At 41.9% G+C, this 16,327-nt stretch overlaps 1 pseudogene; it reads right to left on the bottom strand.

Annotated features, from left to right (window-relative positions):
* Positions 1-550: 550 nt before the first annotated feature.
* Positions 551-1,411, bottom strand: LOC147358313 (prefoldin subunit 4 pseudogene; annotated as a pseudogene).
* Between the last annotated feature and the right edge of the window lie 14,916 nt (positions 1,412-16,327).

Below are 16,327 nucleotides of genomic sequence, written 5' to 3'. Positions count from 1 at the left end.
TAAAGAAGTCATTTCAATGTAAACATTATTCAAGTTTAATATAGAGAGCAAACTAGTGTTTACCAGTGGGGAGAGGGAAGCAGAGGGTGTAGGATTAAGAGGTACTGTTGCAGCAAGGGGGACCCCTTCCAGGGCCCAAAACTGGGCTCTTGTCTAACACTCGGAAATGAATTGTCCAAGGAGACACATGTGCTGACAAAGCAAGAGATTTTATTGGGAAAGGGCATCCAGGTGGAGAGCAGTAGGGTAAGGGAACACAGGAGAACTGCTCTGCCACGTGGCTCGCAGTCTCAGGTTTTACGGTGATGGGATTAGTTTCCAGGCGGTCTTTGGCCAATCATTCTAATTCAGAGTCTTTGCTGGTGACGCAGGCATCGCTCAGCCAAGATGTATGCTAGCGAGAGGGATTCTGGGAAGTGGACGGACATGCGGTATCTCCTTTCGACCTTTCCCGAACTCTTCCGCTTGGTGGTGGCTTATTAGTTCCGTATTCCTTATCAGGATCTCCTGTCATAAAACAACTCATGCAAATAGTTACTATGGTGCCTGGCCAGGGTGGGCGGTTTCAATCAGTGTGCTTCCCCTAACAGTACAACTGTTATGTATAAAATAAGCAAATAAACTGGGCTTCCCTGGTGTCTCCGTGGTAAAGAATCCACCTGCAATGCAGGAGACACAGGAGACCCAAGTTCAATCCCTGGATGGGGAAGATTCCCTGGGGGAGGGCATGGCAACCCACTCCAGTATACTTGCCTGGAGAATCCCCATGGGCAGAGGAGCCTAGTGGGCTATAGTCCATAGGGTCGCAAAGAGTGGGCTTCCCTGGTGGTTCAGATGGTAAAGCGTCTGCCTGCGATGCGGGAAACCTGGGTTCGATCCCTGGGTCGGGAAGATCCCCTGGAGAAGGAAATGGCAACCCACTCCAGTACTCTTGACTGGAAAATTCCATGGGCAGAGGAGACTTGTAGGCTCCAGTCCATGGGGTCGCAAAGAGTCAGACACAACTGAGCGATTTCACTTCACTTCAAGGCTTATGTTGCTGTCAAATCTTGATTATAACTCAACTTTCGAGTCTAACATCCACTGAGTTGATCTCAGTTTGGATTCTAAGGCATCAGTTTCTTCTTGGAAATTTTTTCTTTGCTTCTTCTGAGACTTCTTGAGCTCATTACTGAGAATGGCTAATGAAAACATCACCAGTCTTAAATAATCTTGATATCATTACGCAGTCATCATCTGCAAGCATGATGCCCTGACAAGCGTCTTCCAAATTTCAAAGTTGTTTCCTTCTTTACTCCTAATTCTTCCTTCAGTTCTGGGATTCCAACTGTATTCTGTGCAAATGTGTCTTTTGTTTACCTTCAAAAGTAACACTGACACCTTCCTCATATGACACCTTCCTCATAGTGGCTGCCACCTTAGTGGAGTCTTAGAACAATTCATTCTTTGCTTGAGTCTGTTGAAAAGAAAAATGAATCTAAATACACTCTGTTTGATGCTCTGAGAATCCACTTTCTCCTCTTGTCACTTCTGTCCTCTTCTTAGTTTGGCTCCTCTCACCTCAAATGCCCTGAAAAATTTCTCCAACCCCAAGCTATTCAGTTCTTTCTCATTTTCCCTCCCCTCAACCCCAGGACTTTACTATGTGGATCACCTTGGCCTCTTGCCCAGCAACAGGGAAAATAAAGGGGAAAACGGCAGGGTCCCTCATAGGATTCCCTTGGGCACGGTAGATTCTGTGTAGTGGTCCCTGTTCCATCCAGATTACCACTATGATTTAAAGCTGTGACAGGACAAAAAAGATTACCATATGAGCATTCAAGAGCTTGTCCTAACAACTCCTACCCACTAACAAGACTCTACGTTTTCCCTTTCAGTTCTGCCCGTCCTTACCCTGTAAGGCAATGCCAGATAGGACCTTTTCCTTTGGGAATGGAGAATAGGGTTGGAAGGTAAGCACAGAGGAACCGGATCAGAGGGCAGCAGGGAGGGGAGCAGGACTTAGGCAAAAGAAGTTAAGCCTATTTACTTTCGGGGACTTCCTTGGTAATCCCTGGTTGGGGAACTAAGATTCAAAGTATCAAGGGGCAACTAAACCCATGTGTAAAAACTACCCACGTAGTTTTACAAACTAGAGAAACCAGTATAACACTAAGAGCTCTAGAGCCTGCACTCTAGTTCAAATACAGAGGTTTTCTGTTCATCAAAAAGCATCATAAAGTGAAAAGCAAGCCATAAAGTAAGTAAAAACATGTGCAATGTCTTACACCAGAAAAGAAATTACACCCAGAATATATAAAGAAGTTCTAGGAAATAATGAGAAAAAGATAAAAATCAAATTGAAAAAATGAGCAAAAAAACTTGAACAAACACTTCATAAAGAGAAAAGTCAATGGCCAATAAACATATGAAATAAACTCAACCTTAAAAGTAATCAGAAAAGGGAAAGTTAAAAATATGATTACACTCAAAATAATTTGTCATATACAAATGAAAGCAATAATGACATTCTGTTACACACTTAATAGCATAACTAAAGTCCAAGAACCTGACAATACCAAATGCTGATGAGTATGTGAAGTAATAAGAGCGCTCTTCCCTGGCAGTTTCTTTTAAGCTAAATATAGACTTACCATACAACCCAGCAATCACACTCCTGGGTATAACTTAAGTGAACTGAAAATTTAAGTAAATACAAAATCCTTTACATGAATGTTTATTTATAGTAGCTTTATTCATGAATGCTCCAATAGGAAACAACCAAGATGTCCTTCAATAGATGAATAAATAAACTGAGTATAACATCAGGGTTCTCCAGAGAAAATAGTATACACATACTGGGCTTGGGAAAACATGAACATATACAAAAATATTTCTAGCATAGCAAAAACTAGACGCCACCCCACTTTGGTAGGCTGGAAAATAAACTGTGGTATGTTCAGTCAGTGGAGTCCTATACAACAGTAATAATGAACAGCCATATCTGTCATCATAGAAATAGCTAAGAAACATAGTGTTGAGTAAAAGCAGCAAATCATAGAAGATACAGTCAGTATAACTTCATTTATGTAAAGTTCAAAAACTGAAAAATACATTATTTAATCATGCACAAGTAGATGTCAAAATATTAAAAAAAAAAAAAAGCAACGTTATAACTATAATAAAAATCAGCAAAGTGGAAGTTCCCTGGTGGTCCAGTGGTTAAGAATCCACCTGCCAATGCAGGGGACATGGGTTTGATCCCTGGTCTAGGAGGATCCCACATACCACAAGGCAACTAACCCCCTGCATCATATCTACTGGGCTCATAACTAAAGAGGCCACGTGCTACAGCTCCTGAAGCCCACATACCTAAAGCCCGTGCTCTGCAACAAGAGAAGCCACTGCAGTGAGAAGCCCGTGCACCTCAACTAGAGAGCAGCCTCCATTCGCTGCAACAAGAGAAAGCCTACACACAGCAACAAAGACCCAACACAGCTAAATAATTAAATAAAATTAAAAAAAAAAATCAGGAGAGTGGTTTTGTCCTGAGAAGAGGAGTGTAACAAGAATCACACAGACTTGGAGGGTGACTGGCAAGTTCCCATTTCTTAACTCGGGTGGTAACTACATGAATGTTTGTATTTATTTGCTCAGTTGTGTCCAACTCTTTGCAACCCCATGAACCAGGCTCCTCTGTCCATGGAATTCTCCCTCCAATACTGGAGGGGGTTGCCATTTCCTTCTCCAGGGGATCTTCCCAAACCAAGTACCGAACCTGGATTTCCTGCATTGCAGGCAGATTCTTTACCATCTGAGCTACCAGGGAAGCTTTATAATTATTCTTTAAATTGTACAAAAATACTATATACTCTCCTGTATATATTATATATTTCTAATTTTAAAAATCGTTAAAGAAAAGTTTAGAAACATCTATTCCTACTGCATTAGCGTCTTTCTAGCCCTAGCACTTGAGCCTGCTAACCTACAGAGAGCAGTCAACCTGACCCCCTTGGTGTCACTTAGGCATGACCTTCATCCACTCCTTCTACCCTTCATGCCTTGCTCCCTAGTGCCATTATTTCTACCAGCACTGTGTATTTCTGGTGATTTTCTTTGATCTGGGTAACTCTTACTCAGTTACAACCATGAGCCAGGCACTGTTCTAAAAACTGTAGATACAGTGGGAACAAGGCAAGAAACCTATTCCTCAAAGAATTTACATTACATTCTAGCGCAGGTAGACACATATGTCAATAAACAAAGAAGGTTGTTTAAGGAACTAAGTTGCATGAAATAGGTAAAATAAGGTAACATGGAATCAGAAGTAGGCTTTTGGCAGCACAATGTGGGAAGGCCTTTCAGAGAAGATGATACTTGAGATGAAACATGGTTGATGAAAATAAAGTGGTTCTGTAGAACAGACTTCAGGATCAAAGTAACCGCAAGTGCAAAGGTTCTGAGACAGGAATCAGTTTGCCATGTCCAGGAACAGAGAGAAGCCCACTGTGGCTGGAGCACAAGAATGAAGAGAAGAAGGAGATGAGCTGGATAGGGTCAGTTGCACCAGGGTTTAGGGTTGGGAAGTCATCGTAAGAGCAGTGAGAAACCATCAGGAGTTTGTCTGACACTTAACCCAAGAATTAGTTACAAAATTTAGAACAACTTTTTAAATAACAGCTTAATTGAAATATAATTCACAAGCCACAAAATTCACCCTTTTAAAGTGAAAATTCAATTTTTCAATTCACAGAGTTGGACAATCTTCTCCACAAACAATTTTAGAACATTTGCATCATATTTTTTAAAAAGACAAAAACTCTGTACCCAACAGCAGTCACTACCCAAAACCCCAAGCCCTAGGCAATCATGGATCTACATTCTGTATGAGTTTGCCTATTCTGTATACTTCATATGCATGGAATTATACAGTATATGGTGGAGAAGGAAATGGCAACCCAGTCCAGTATTCTTGCCTGGAGAATCCCATGGACAAGAGGAGCCCAGCGGGGTCGCAAAGAGTCGGATATGACTGAGTGACTAAACACCAGAACAATGCAGTATATGGTGCTTTGTGACTGTTTTCTTTCACTTAGCATAATGTTTTTGCTTTGGGCTCCCCCATTTTTCAGTGTAAACGCTTTATCTCTTTTCTATTAATTAATAAGAGAGAGATGTTGAAGTCTCTGAATGTAATTGTGAATCTGTTTACTTTTCCTTGCAATTCTAGCAGATTTTTCCTCTAATACACTTTGAAATTCTTTTATTACATGCATATACTTTTAGAATTACATGCTTTTGATGAGTTTATCTCTTTCTTAGGGCTTTCCTGGTAGCTCAGTGGTAAGGATCCGCCAGCCAATGCAGGAGACGTGAGACACAGAGGTTTGACCCCTGGGTCAGGACGATCCCCTGGAGGAGGGCATGGCAACCCACTCCAATATTCTTGGCTGGAGAATCCCACGGACAGAGGAGCCTGGCAGGCTGCAGTCCATGGGGTCGCAAAGAGCCAGACATGGCTGAGCATGCACGTGGCACCCCTTTCTTATTAGGAAATGGTATTCTTTATTTCTGATGATACTCTTTGCTCTGAAATCTACTTTATCTGACACGTAGAGCCATTCCAACTCTTTTTGTACTATTGATAGCATAGTATATATATTTTCAATCCATTTACTTTTTAACTAACTTTAAAAAAAATTGTATTTATTTATTTATTGGCTATATTGAGTCTTCAGAGAAGGCAATGGCACCCCACTCCAGTACTCTTGCCTGGAAAATCCCATGGACAGAGGAGCCTAATGGGCTGCAGTCCATGGGGTCGCGAAGAGTCGGACACGACTGAGAGACTTCACTTTCACTTTTCACTTTCATGCATTGGAGAAGGAAATGGCAACCCACTCCAGTGTTCTTGCCTGGAGAATCCCAGGGACGGGGGAGCCTGGTGGGCTGCTGTCTCTGGGGTCGCACAGAGTCGGACATGGCTGAAGTGACCTATCTTACCTTTTTGAGTCTTCATTGCTGCAGACAGGCTTTCTCTAGTGTGGCGAGCGGAACGACTCTCTAGCTGTAGAGCGTGGCTTCTTACCGCGGTGGCTTCTCTTGTAGAGCATGGGCTCTAGAACACGAGCTCAGTAGTTGTGATGCAGGACGTACTTGTCCTGCTGCATGTGGTATTGTCTCAGACTGGGGATCGAACCCACGTCCCGAGCATTGGCAGGCGGATTCTTAACCACTGGACCAGCAGGGAAGTCCCTCCATTTACTTTTTAAAGTTGAAGTATAGTCGAGTTACAATATTATATTAGTTTCGGGTGTACAACATAATGATTCAATATTCTTATAGGTTATATGCCACGTAAAATTATTACAAGATATTGGCTGTATTCCATGTTATGTACAAGGCGTGTGTGTGTTTAGTCGCTCAGTCATGTCCGATTCTTTTGCTCTATATTTTTGTGTTATTTTATACATAGTAGCTTGTACCTCAATCCACTTACTTTTAAACTATTTATGATTTTTTTCAAGTGAGTTTCTTGGAGGCAGCATGTAATTGAGTCTCGTTTTTATATTTAATCTAATGCTTTATGCCTTTTAGTTGAGAGTAGATAATTTACATTTAACGTGATTATTTATGTGAGTGTGTGCTAAGTTGCATCAATCATGTCAGACTCTGTGTGACCCCATGGATTATAGCCCGCCAGGCTCCTCTGTTCATGGGATTCTCCAGGCAAGAATAGTGGAGTGGGTTTTCATTCCTTTCTCCAGGGGATCCTTCTGACCCCAGGATTGAACCTTCATCTCTTATGTCTCCGGTACTGTCAGGTGGGTTCTTTACCACTAGTACATCTGGGAAGCCCAGATTTTTTATATGGTTAGGGTTAAATCCATTGTCTTCTTTGTTCCCCTGTATGCTCACCTGGCTTCCCTTAAGGACAAAATCCCACATAATCACAGTGTGTTGTGAAAAACCATCATTAAAACTTGCATTCAGTGGCTGCAGAATTTTAGGTTGATAGGTATTTTCCTTCTGTACTTTCAAGTATCATTCTGCTGTCTTTTTGCTTGAATTGTTTCTTAAGAGAAATCTGTTATTATCCTTCTTCTGGTTCCTTCGTGTCTTTTTCCTCACACTAGTGCTTTAAGGCTTCCTTTTCATCATTGGTTTTGAGCATTTGACTATGAAATGTCTATGTACACTCTTTCACGTTTCTTGTCCTTGGAGCTCACTGAGATTCTAAGATGTGTGGGTTTATAGCTTTCATCAAATTCGGGGAAGTGTTGGCCATTATTTTCAGGTATTCTTCTGTCTCTCTTCTGTTTCTCCAGGGTGCCAAAATACACATATATTAGACTGCTTAAAATTTTCTCAGTCAACTGATGCTCTTGTTCATTTTAAGATGTTTTCTTCTTATTCTCTGTGTTTCATTGGGGATACTTTCTATTATTGTCATTAAGTCCCATAAACTTTCTTCTGAAATGCCTAATCTGCTATTAATCCTACTCAACATATATCTCAGATATTACAATTTTCACCTCTAAAAGTTTCATTTGCGTCTTTATATCTTCAATGTCTCCATTTAACACTTCAATACAAATATGTACTGATAACGACATTTTAAAATGTTCTCTGTTAGTTTTTACATCTGGGGTAAGCCTGTGTCTGTTTTATTTGATTTTTCTCACTGTAGGTTGCATTTTCCTGCTTATTTGCATTTCTGATCATCTTTATTCGATGCAAGTAATGGTGACTATTACCTTGTTGAATGCTAGGTATTTATTTCTATAAAGATTCTTGAGCTTTGTTCTAGGATGCACTTAAATGAGTTTGAAACAGTTTGATCTTCTTGGGGGTATTTCTTTTAAGATGCGTTAGGCAGGACAAAAACGGCAATTCATCCAGGACTTATGATTCCCCATGACTGAGGCAGAACTCTCTACCTGCAGAGCACTCTACCTGCAGCCTTGTGAAATAAGTAGCTTTCCAGTCTGGCTGGTGGGAACCAACTCTATTCCTGGCCCTGTGTGAGTGACAGCTACTACTTCCTCTAATCCTTCCAGGTGGATCTTTCCCCTGTCTTTGATAGTGTCGTCACACACATGCACCAATCAGCATTCAATAAAAGAAGCAGGAGGATATCATCCAGATCCCTGGGAGATGGTGTGACCTTTCTAAGGAACTGGAATGCTCTCTCCATTATGACTAGAGAGAAGGCAGGCACGTGGGCCCAGACGTAAGTAGGTCATTAGAAATAGTGGTTGGGAGAAGTATCTTAATTTGGGTTCCCCCAGCAGAGCACAAGACAAGGAGTCATCACGTGTAAGTCATTCATTCAGGAGGGGGCCCCGGGAAACATTATTACAGGAGTTGGGGAGTGAGGCAGGGAGGGGAAGGCAGCAAATAAAGGCAATATTACCAAGCCAGTTACCACTGTGGGTAACTGGGGCTTAACGTGTGGAAGATGCTCTTAAGTTATCCCAAATTAAGAGGTGAGAGAGCTGGGTTATTTGTTTATATCCACTCCCATCAGTCCCTGGCTAACTGGAGGGCCGTAAATTTCCCAGCATTTCGGCACCTGCATGGGGCAGAGGCAGGTCCCTGTGCCAGAGAAAGCCCTTAGGTGAGCGGAGAGGCTGATGTCGGCAGAAGGAGTCTGGCCAGCTGGCCCTGAAATGGAAAGGCTTTAAAGGAGCGATGTGTGGGGTGCCAACAGCATCTCAGTATACACTGCAGAGGGTCACTGCCACTTCTGAGTTCAGCGTTTAGTCTATACAATACAAGGTGAGGTCATCATCTGAGGAGGAGATTTGAGAGCAGAGAAAATGTCTCTCTCAGTCAGGGTGTCCTGAGTGAGACTGAATGGGCCTGTGCGCTCCAGCTGTTGATAAGCCTTTGATTTTAATACAGGCACACACGTGCGTGCACACACAACCATCTTCCCCAGTGCATCCCCACTGTGCCGAGTCCACAGGGCTGTGGAAGGCACACAGTGCAGATGTGGTGTGGGCAGCAAGAAACCACAAGAAGAGCAAGAAATGTGGAGATGTCAGGAACTGGTTTCCCAGTTGGGAAAATGGTGCTAACTTACCTCCCAGGACTATTGTGAGAATGAAGGGAAACAGGGCATGTGAGAGCACTCTGCAAACTTAGAGCACTATGTGCACACTGCCAGAGGCCATCAGGTACTTGTGCCAGAGGCCATCAGGTACTTGTAAGACGCCCCGGAGAAAGACTCACTGAAGATAAGCTTCCCAAGAAAACCCACACACGGTTATAAGCAAACCTCCAGTAGGTCAACAAAAGTCTTGATATTGACAGAGTGGCCTGTGGTCCGGCAGCCCTGGCATCACCCGAGAGCTTGTTTCAAATGCAGAACTCAGATGCCGGCCCAGAGCTGAGTCCAAATCTACTGACTCAGAAACTGCATTTTAACAAATCCTCACAGAGTTCAAATCCACGAAGAAGCAGTTGAGTCACTGGTCCTGTGCTCAGGTCAGAGCCTGCCTCTGCCCTCCCCGCCACCTACCCCTCTGACTCCTGGGGCAGTTCGGTTGCCTCCAGGTTAGATTTGGGGTTCTAGTCTGGATCTGCTCCAGGGAGAGACTGAGCCTGACTTATGCCTCCTCTCACTCCTTTAGCAAGGCTGTGTACTCTGATCGCTGAGCTGGAAAATCATTATAACTCTGTTCATAATGAAGATTGTGAAGAAACAAGAGATGGTAGGATCATATTCAGGATGGTATGGTAATATATTTCTGAAATTTACCTTCTAAAGAGGTTAAAATTAACAACAATAACTACAACAACAACAATGTCCTGTTGCTTAATTTATTTGAACTGTGGCAATCCGGAAAAGTCGTCAGTATGAAATGACTCATTCCCTGAGGGTTCTGAATACGATTCTAAAATCACCACCCATGGTTTTCCTGCACTTTGAAGTGACAGCAGAGGAGGGCACTGCGCTCGGAGTCCAGAGAGGCCGATACGCAAATATCTCACAACAATAACATCCTCATCCAAAAACAGCCTGCAATAAGGATGTTATTGCTGGGATGTGCTTGTGCATTTTAATGTTAATAAGCATTTGTGCACCTGTGAGCAAACCCCAGGACCAGAATGGTCTGATTTTTTTTTTACACAATCAACAAATTTGTTGATACCTCATCCATGCCAGATCCTATTCTAGGGACATGAAGAGGAATTCAATTCTTGGAGCAAAACTTTCACGGAGCAAAAATTGGAAGCCATAATGAAAATTCAGAGGAGCTATAAAGGAGACAGATTCAACAGTAATGGGGGAAGAATTTGGGAAAAGTGTATCTGAAAGTGACCTTCGGGATGGAGGGTGAGAAGGCGTTTTGGTCAATAATCAGGGATAAGTACAGTGTAGTAGGAAGGAATACAAGGCCCAGGAGGCAAAAGCGCTTGTCAGGTTTTTCCAGCTGGCTAACAATCTAATGCTACAGAGAAAAACTGAAGATAATACATTTGAATCAGTTCTAATGAGGTGGATGAAACTGGAGCCTATTATACAGAGTGAAGTAAGCCAGAAGGAAAAACACCAATACAGTATACTAACGCATATATATGGAATTTAGAAAGATGGTAACAATAACCTGGTGTACGAGACAGCAAAAGAGACACTGATGTATAGAACAGTCTTATGGACTTTGTGGGAGAGGGAGAGGGTGGAAAGATTTGGGAGAATGGCATTGAAACACGTAAAATATCATGTAAGAAACGAGTTGCCAATCCAGGTTCGATGCACGATACTGGATGCTTGGGGCTAGTGCACTGGGACGACCCAGAGGGATGGTATGGGGAGGGAGGAGGGAGGAGGGTTCAGGATGGGGAACACATGTATACCTGTGGCAGATTCATTTTGATATTTGGCAAAACTAATACAATTATGTAAAGTTTAAAAAAAAAATTAAAAAAAAAAAAAAACATGGATAACTCCATGAGACCCTGACAGATTGCATTGTTGACCTCTGGGTGTGTAATAGCTTCCAGGGGCCTGTTCTGAGCTCACTGCTCCCTAGTCACCCCACATCCCAATTTTCCACCATCTTTGAGTTATCTGCCTATCCCATTCTCCTACTTTCTTGCCTATGGAAGATGTCTACCCTCCTTCCAGCACCAGCTCTGAGGTTGCTAATGAATGAAACCATAAATTAGAAGAAAAGGAATTAATCTATTCCGGTTTGGGACAGCCTAAGGCTGAAGTACTTCTAGGAAATCCAGTTGGGGATGCGTCAAGGCAGTGGGTTTTGGCTCTGGGAAGAGATAATATTATAGATATGGATTTGAGACTCAGCAGAAAACTGACGCAAATGTTATCTCCCCACCTACCCTCCTGTTCCTGAATTTACTTCTCTTATGTTGTAATGGATGAACCCAACACCTCCACAAATCCCTTCTCTTCCCATTAGTCAAGAACAGTACATGAGCAATTCTCCTATCCTGCATTATAAACTTTCTTCTGTCCATTGGATCAATCCCATCAGGAATCCTATTTTCTTAAGTTACAAAACAAAAATCAACAAACCTCTTGACCTCACTTGCCTTTCTAGCAATTGCTCCTCTTTATAGCAACTCATTATCTTTGCAACTCATTATCTGTATTTTCAGTTTCCTCCTCACATTCTTCTCTAGCTTTTGTCCCTAACTCCACCACAATTGCTCGTCCCAAAGTCACCGATGACTTCACATGACTAGCTCTGTGAGTTCTCATTTTGACTTAACAGCTTTCTTTAGCTGTTTCCCAGATACTACTACCTCAGTCTCCAGCTTCACCTCCCATCCTTCTGGTCATTTCTACTGTCTCCTTTTCTGATTCTGCCTCATCTTCCTGACCCCTATGTGCTGGGCTGCCCAGGGATCAGCCCTTGTACCTCTTTTTTTTCCCCCTACCTATTTACAGGTATCTTGAATTTAATTTATGCTAAACTGAACCCTTGATACCCTCTTTCAAAATTTGATCTTCCCTAAGTCTCTCCTACTTCAGTTAACGGCTGTTCTACTCTTCCTAACTGCTCAGGACAAAATCTTGATGGTGACGGCAGATAAACGATAGTCAACTCCAAGCTCCCATGATCCCACAGAAACACTGAAAAATAAGCAGAAACTGTCAGAACTAATTTGTCAGACTCTGGAATATAGTCAAAGGTTTACAGCAATAACCAAATGATGAATCAAGCAAATGGCAACTTGAAAAGTATAGGATGGTTAGTAAGGGGCTGGGCATGGGGCACAGAAATAGGACTTACTACATAATGGGTAACGAATTTCAGTTGGGGATGAGGAAAGTTCTGGAGACAGTGGTAGTGGTTGTCCAATAATCTGAATGTACATAATGCCAATGAATTGTGTACTTAAAATGGTAAATTTTATTCTGTATATTTTACCAGAATTTTAAAAAATGAGACTGGAAAAAAAAAAAAAAAAACAACAACCAGGAAAGCTTTATGGCATTTTACTAGTCTTCATCCCACTCTCTCCCTGACTTGGCTTAAAGATGTCAAGTTACCAGTGTAGGGGCCTGGTCCCTGGTTCTGGGAGGAGGACAGCAAACCTCCTTTGCAAATTATTGTGTACATCTGTTCTAAGATGCCTCAGGGTTATTTGAAGGACCAAAGCAAGGCACTCATTGCTATCTCACTTAAATAAACACTCACTCAGGCTGAAAAGGCCGCAGACATTGCTTGAAAACATGGTGTGGCTGAAAGACAACCTACACACACCTGAAGAACAAGATCTGGTTGAGACATCAACCACTGATAAACCACCTAAGGACTGGGGAGAAAGACAAGGGAGTCATCTGTTTTTGTTTTTTTGAAATTAGGGCATTCAAAAGCCCCCGTATATTAGGAGACATTTAGAAAGCCATGCACATACTTAGGAAAAGGACTGAGACCTCAAGCTTCACATTAGCATGGTCTCTAAGTTCAGTGAAGTCTGGTTAAGTGTTGAAGGGCCACAGCACAAAGTCAGCCTACAAACATAAGGAGGTATGTATGTGTGTGTATATTTGCTTAGCTCCTAGGGTTCAAGGAAATTTCTGTCAAAACACTAGTTGAATACATGCTGAGGAATAGAGACTTCAGTGACCATACATGAAAAAGAAAACAGTTTCTTGGGTGGGGAAAAGAAGTTAGGAGAAGTCATGAGACAAGTGACCCACTATAGCCTTTAACGATCAAAGTAAAAAACAAAAAAATGCCAAACCAACCAACCAAAAATCCGTCAAATCCCGGGGCAAAGTGAAAATCTGATGTCTACAGAGTTGCCATATCTTAATATTCAGATGTTCACTTTTCAACAAAAAAAAATCAAAGTATATAAATAAAGAGTAAAGTACAATCCATTCAGCAGTACAAAATCAATTAACTGAAAGTCACCCAGAAAACTCAGACATTGGACTTACTGCACAAAGCCTTTAAAATAAGTGTCTTAAATATGCTCAAAGAGCTAAAGAAGAACATGGACAAAGAAATAAAGGAAAGTGATGTCTAAACAAAGGAGAATATCAATAAATTATAAAAAGGAACCAAACAAAAATTCTGGAGATGAAATATATAATTATTAAAATGAAAACATCATGGAAAAGGTATAAAGCTTCCTAAAAAATTAAAAACAAAACTATCATATGGTGCAGCAATTCCATTACTGGGTATATATCCAAAGGAAATAAAGAGTATCTCTAAAAGATATTTGTACTCCATGTTCACTGCAGCACTATTCTCAAGTCAAGACATCTGTTCATCAACAAATGAATGGATAAAGAAAGTGTGTGTGTGTTGTATACATATACAGTCCAGTTCAGTTCAGTTGCTTAGTCATATCTGACTCTTTGCAACCCCATGAATCGCAGCACACCAGGCCTCCCTGTCCATCACCAACTTCCGGAGTCTACCCAAACTCATGTCCATTGAGTCGGTGATGCTATCCAGCGATCTCATCCTCTGTCGTCCCCTTCTCCTCCTGACCTCAATCTTTCCCAGCATCAGGGTCTTTTCAAATGAGGCAGCTCTTTGCATCAGGTGGCCAAAGTACTGGAGTTTCAGCTTCAACATCAGTGAACACCCAGGACTTCCAATGAACACCCAGGACTGATCTCCTTTAGGATGGACTAATTGGATCTCTTTGCAGTCCAAGGGACTCTCAAGAGTCTTCTCCAACACCACAGTTCAAAACCATCAATTCTTCGGTGCTCAACTTTCTTTATAGTCCAACTCTCACATCCATACATGACCACTGGAAAAACCATAGCCTTGACTAGATGGACCTTTGCTGACAAAGAAATGTCTCTGCTTTTTAATATGCTATCTAGGTTGGTCATAACTTTCCTTCCAAGGAGTAAGCGTCTTTTAATTTCATGGCTGCAATCACCATCTGCAGTGATTTTGGAGCCCCCAAAAATAAAGCCAGCCACTGTTCCCACTGTCTCCCCATCTATTTGCCATGAAGTGATGGGACCGGATACCATGATCTTAGTTTCCTGAATGTTGAGCTTTAAGCCAACTTTTTCACTCTCCTCTTTCATCAAGAGGCTCTTTAGTTCTTCTTCACTTTCTGCCATAAGGGTGGTATCATCTGCATATCTGAGGTTATTGATATTTCTCCCGGCAATCTTGATTCCAGCTTGTGCTTCCTCCGGCCCAGTGTTTCTCATGATGTACTCTGCATATAAGTTAAATAAGCAGGGTGACAATATACAGCCTTGACGTACTCATTTCCCTATTTGGAACCAGTCTGTTGTTCCATGTCCAGTTTTAACTGTTGTTTCCTGACCTGCATACATGTTTCTCAAGAGGCAGGTCAGGTGGTCTGGTATTCTCATCTCTTTCAGAATTTTTCACAGTTTCTTGCGATCCACACAGTCAAAGGCTTTGGCATAATCAATAAAGCAGAAATAGATGTTTTTCTGGAACTCTCTTGTATACATATACAATGGAATATTATTCAGCTTTTAAAAAGTAAAACTCATTTTCAACAACATGTATGAATCTGGAAGATGTTAAATGAAATAAGCAAGGCACAGAAAGACAACTATTGCATGACCTCACATATATGTAGAATCTAAAAAAGTAGAACTCATAAAAGCAGAGAGTAGAATGGTGGTTGCCAGGGGCTGGGAAAATGGGGGATATGTTGGTAAATTCGTTAAAAATTTCACTGGAAGGGTTCAAGAGCAAATTTGAAAATGCAGAAGATGGAATCAGTGAATTTGAAGATAAAACAACTGATATTATCCAGTCTGAGGAGCAGAAAGAGAAAAGAATGAAGAAAAATGAATAGAGTCTAAAAGACGTATGGAACACCAGCAAACAGATCAATATATGTGTTATGGAAGTCCCGGAAGAAGAAAGAGAGGAAAGGGTAGAACAAATATTTGAATAGAAAATAACTGAAAATTTCCCAAGTTTGATGATGAAGACGTGAATCTACATACAAAGTTCAGGGAACTTCAAGTAGAATAAACTTACAGATCAGATCTGTCGCTCAGTCGTGTCCGACTCTTTGCAACCCCATGAATCGCAGCACGCCAGGCCTCCCTGTCCACCACCAACTCCCAGAGTTCACCCAGACTCACGTGCATCGAGTCAGTGATGCCATCCAGCCATCTCATCCTCTGTCGTCCCCTTCTCCTCCTGCCCCCAATCCCTCCCAGCATCAGAGTCTTTTCCAATGAGTCAACTCTTCGCATGAGGTGGCCAAAGTACTGGAGTTTCAGCTTCAGCATCATTCCTTCCAAAGAAATCCCAGGGCCGATCTTCAGAATGGACTGGTTGGATCTCCTTGCAGTCCAAGGGACTCTCAAGAGTTTTCTCCAACACCACACTTCAAAAGCATCAATTATTCAGAGCTCAGCCTTCTTCACAGTCCAACTCTCACATTCATACATGACCACAGGAAAAACCATAGCCTTGACTAGACGAACCTTTGTTGGCAAAGTATAATGTCTCTGCTTTTCAATATGCTATCTAGGTTGGTTATAACTTTCCTTCCAAGGAGTAAGCGTCTTTTAATTTCATGGCTGCAGTCACCATCTGTAGTGATTTTGGAGCCCAGAAAAATAAAGTCTGACACTGTTTCCCCATCTATTTCCCATGAAGTGATGGGACCAGATGCCATGATCTTCGTTTTCTGAATGTTAAGCTTTAAGCCAACTTTTTCACTCTCCACTTTCGCTTTCATCAAGAGGCTTTTGAGTTCCTCTTCACCTTCTGCCATAAGGGTGGTGTCATCTGCATATCTGAGGTTATTGATATTTTTCCCGGCAATCTTGATTCCAGTTTGTGTTTCTTCCAGTCCAGCGTTTCTCATGATGTACTCTGCATATAAG

This window comes from Bos grunniens, chromosome 15 (assembly GCF_055505025.1).
Source record: "Bos grunniens cultivar Pamir isolate PY7600 chromosome 15, Bosgru_T2T1.0, whole genome shotgun sequence".
Taxonomy (NCBI): domain Eukaryota; kingdom Metazoa; phylum Chordata; class Mammalia; order Artiodactyla; family Bovidae; genus Bos; species Bos grunniens.
This window is presented reverse-complemented; position numbering and strand designations above follow the sequence as displayed.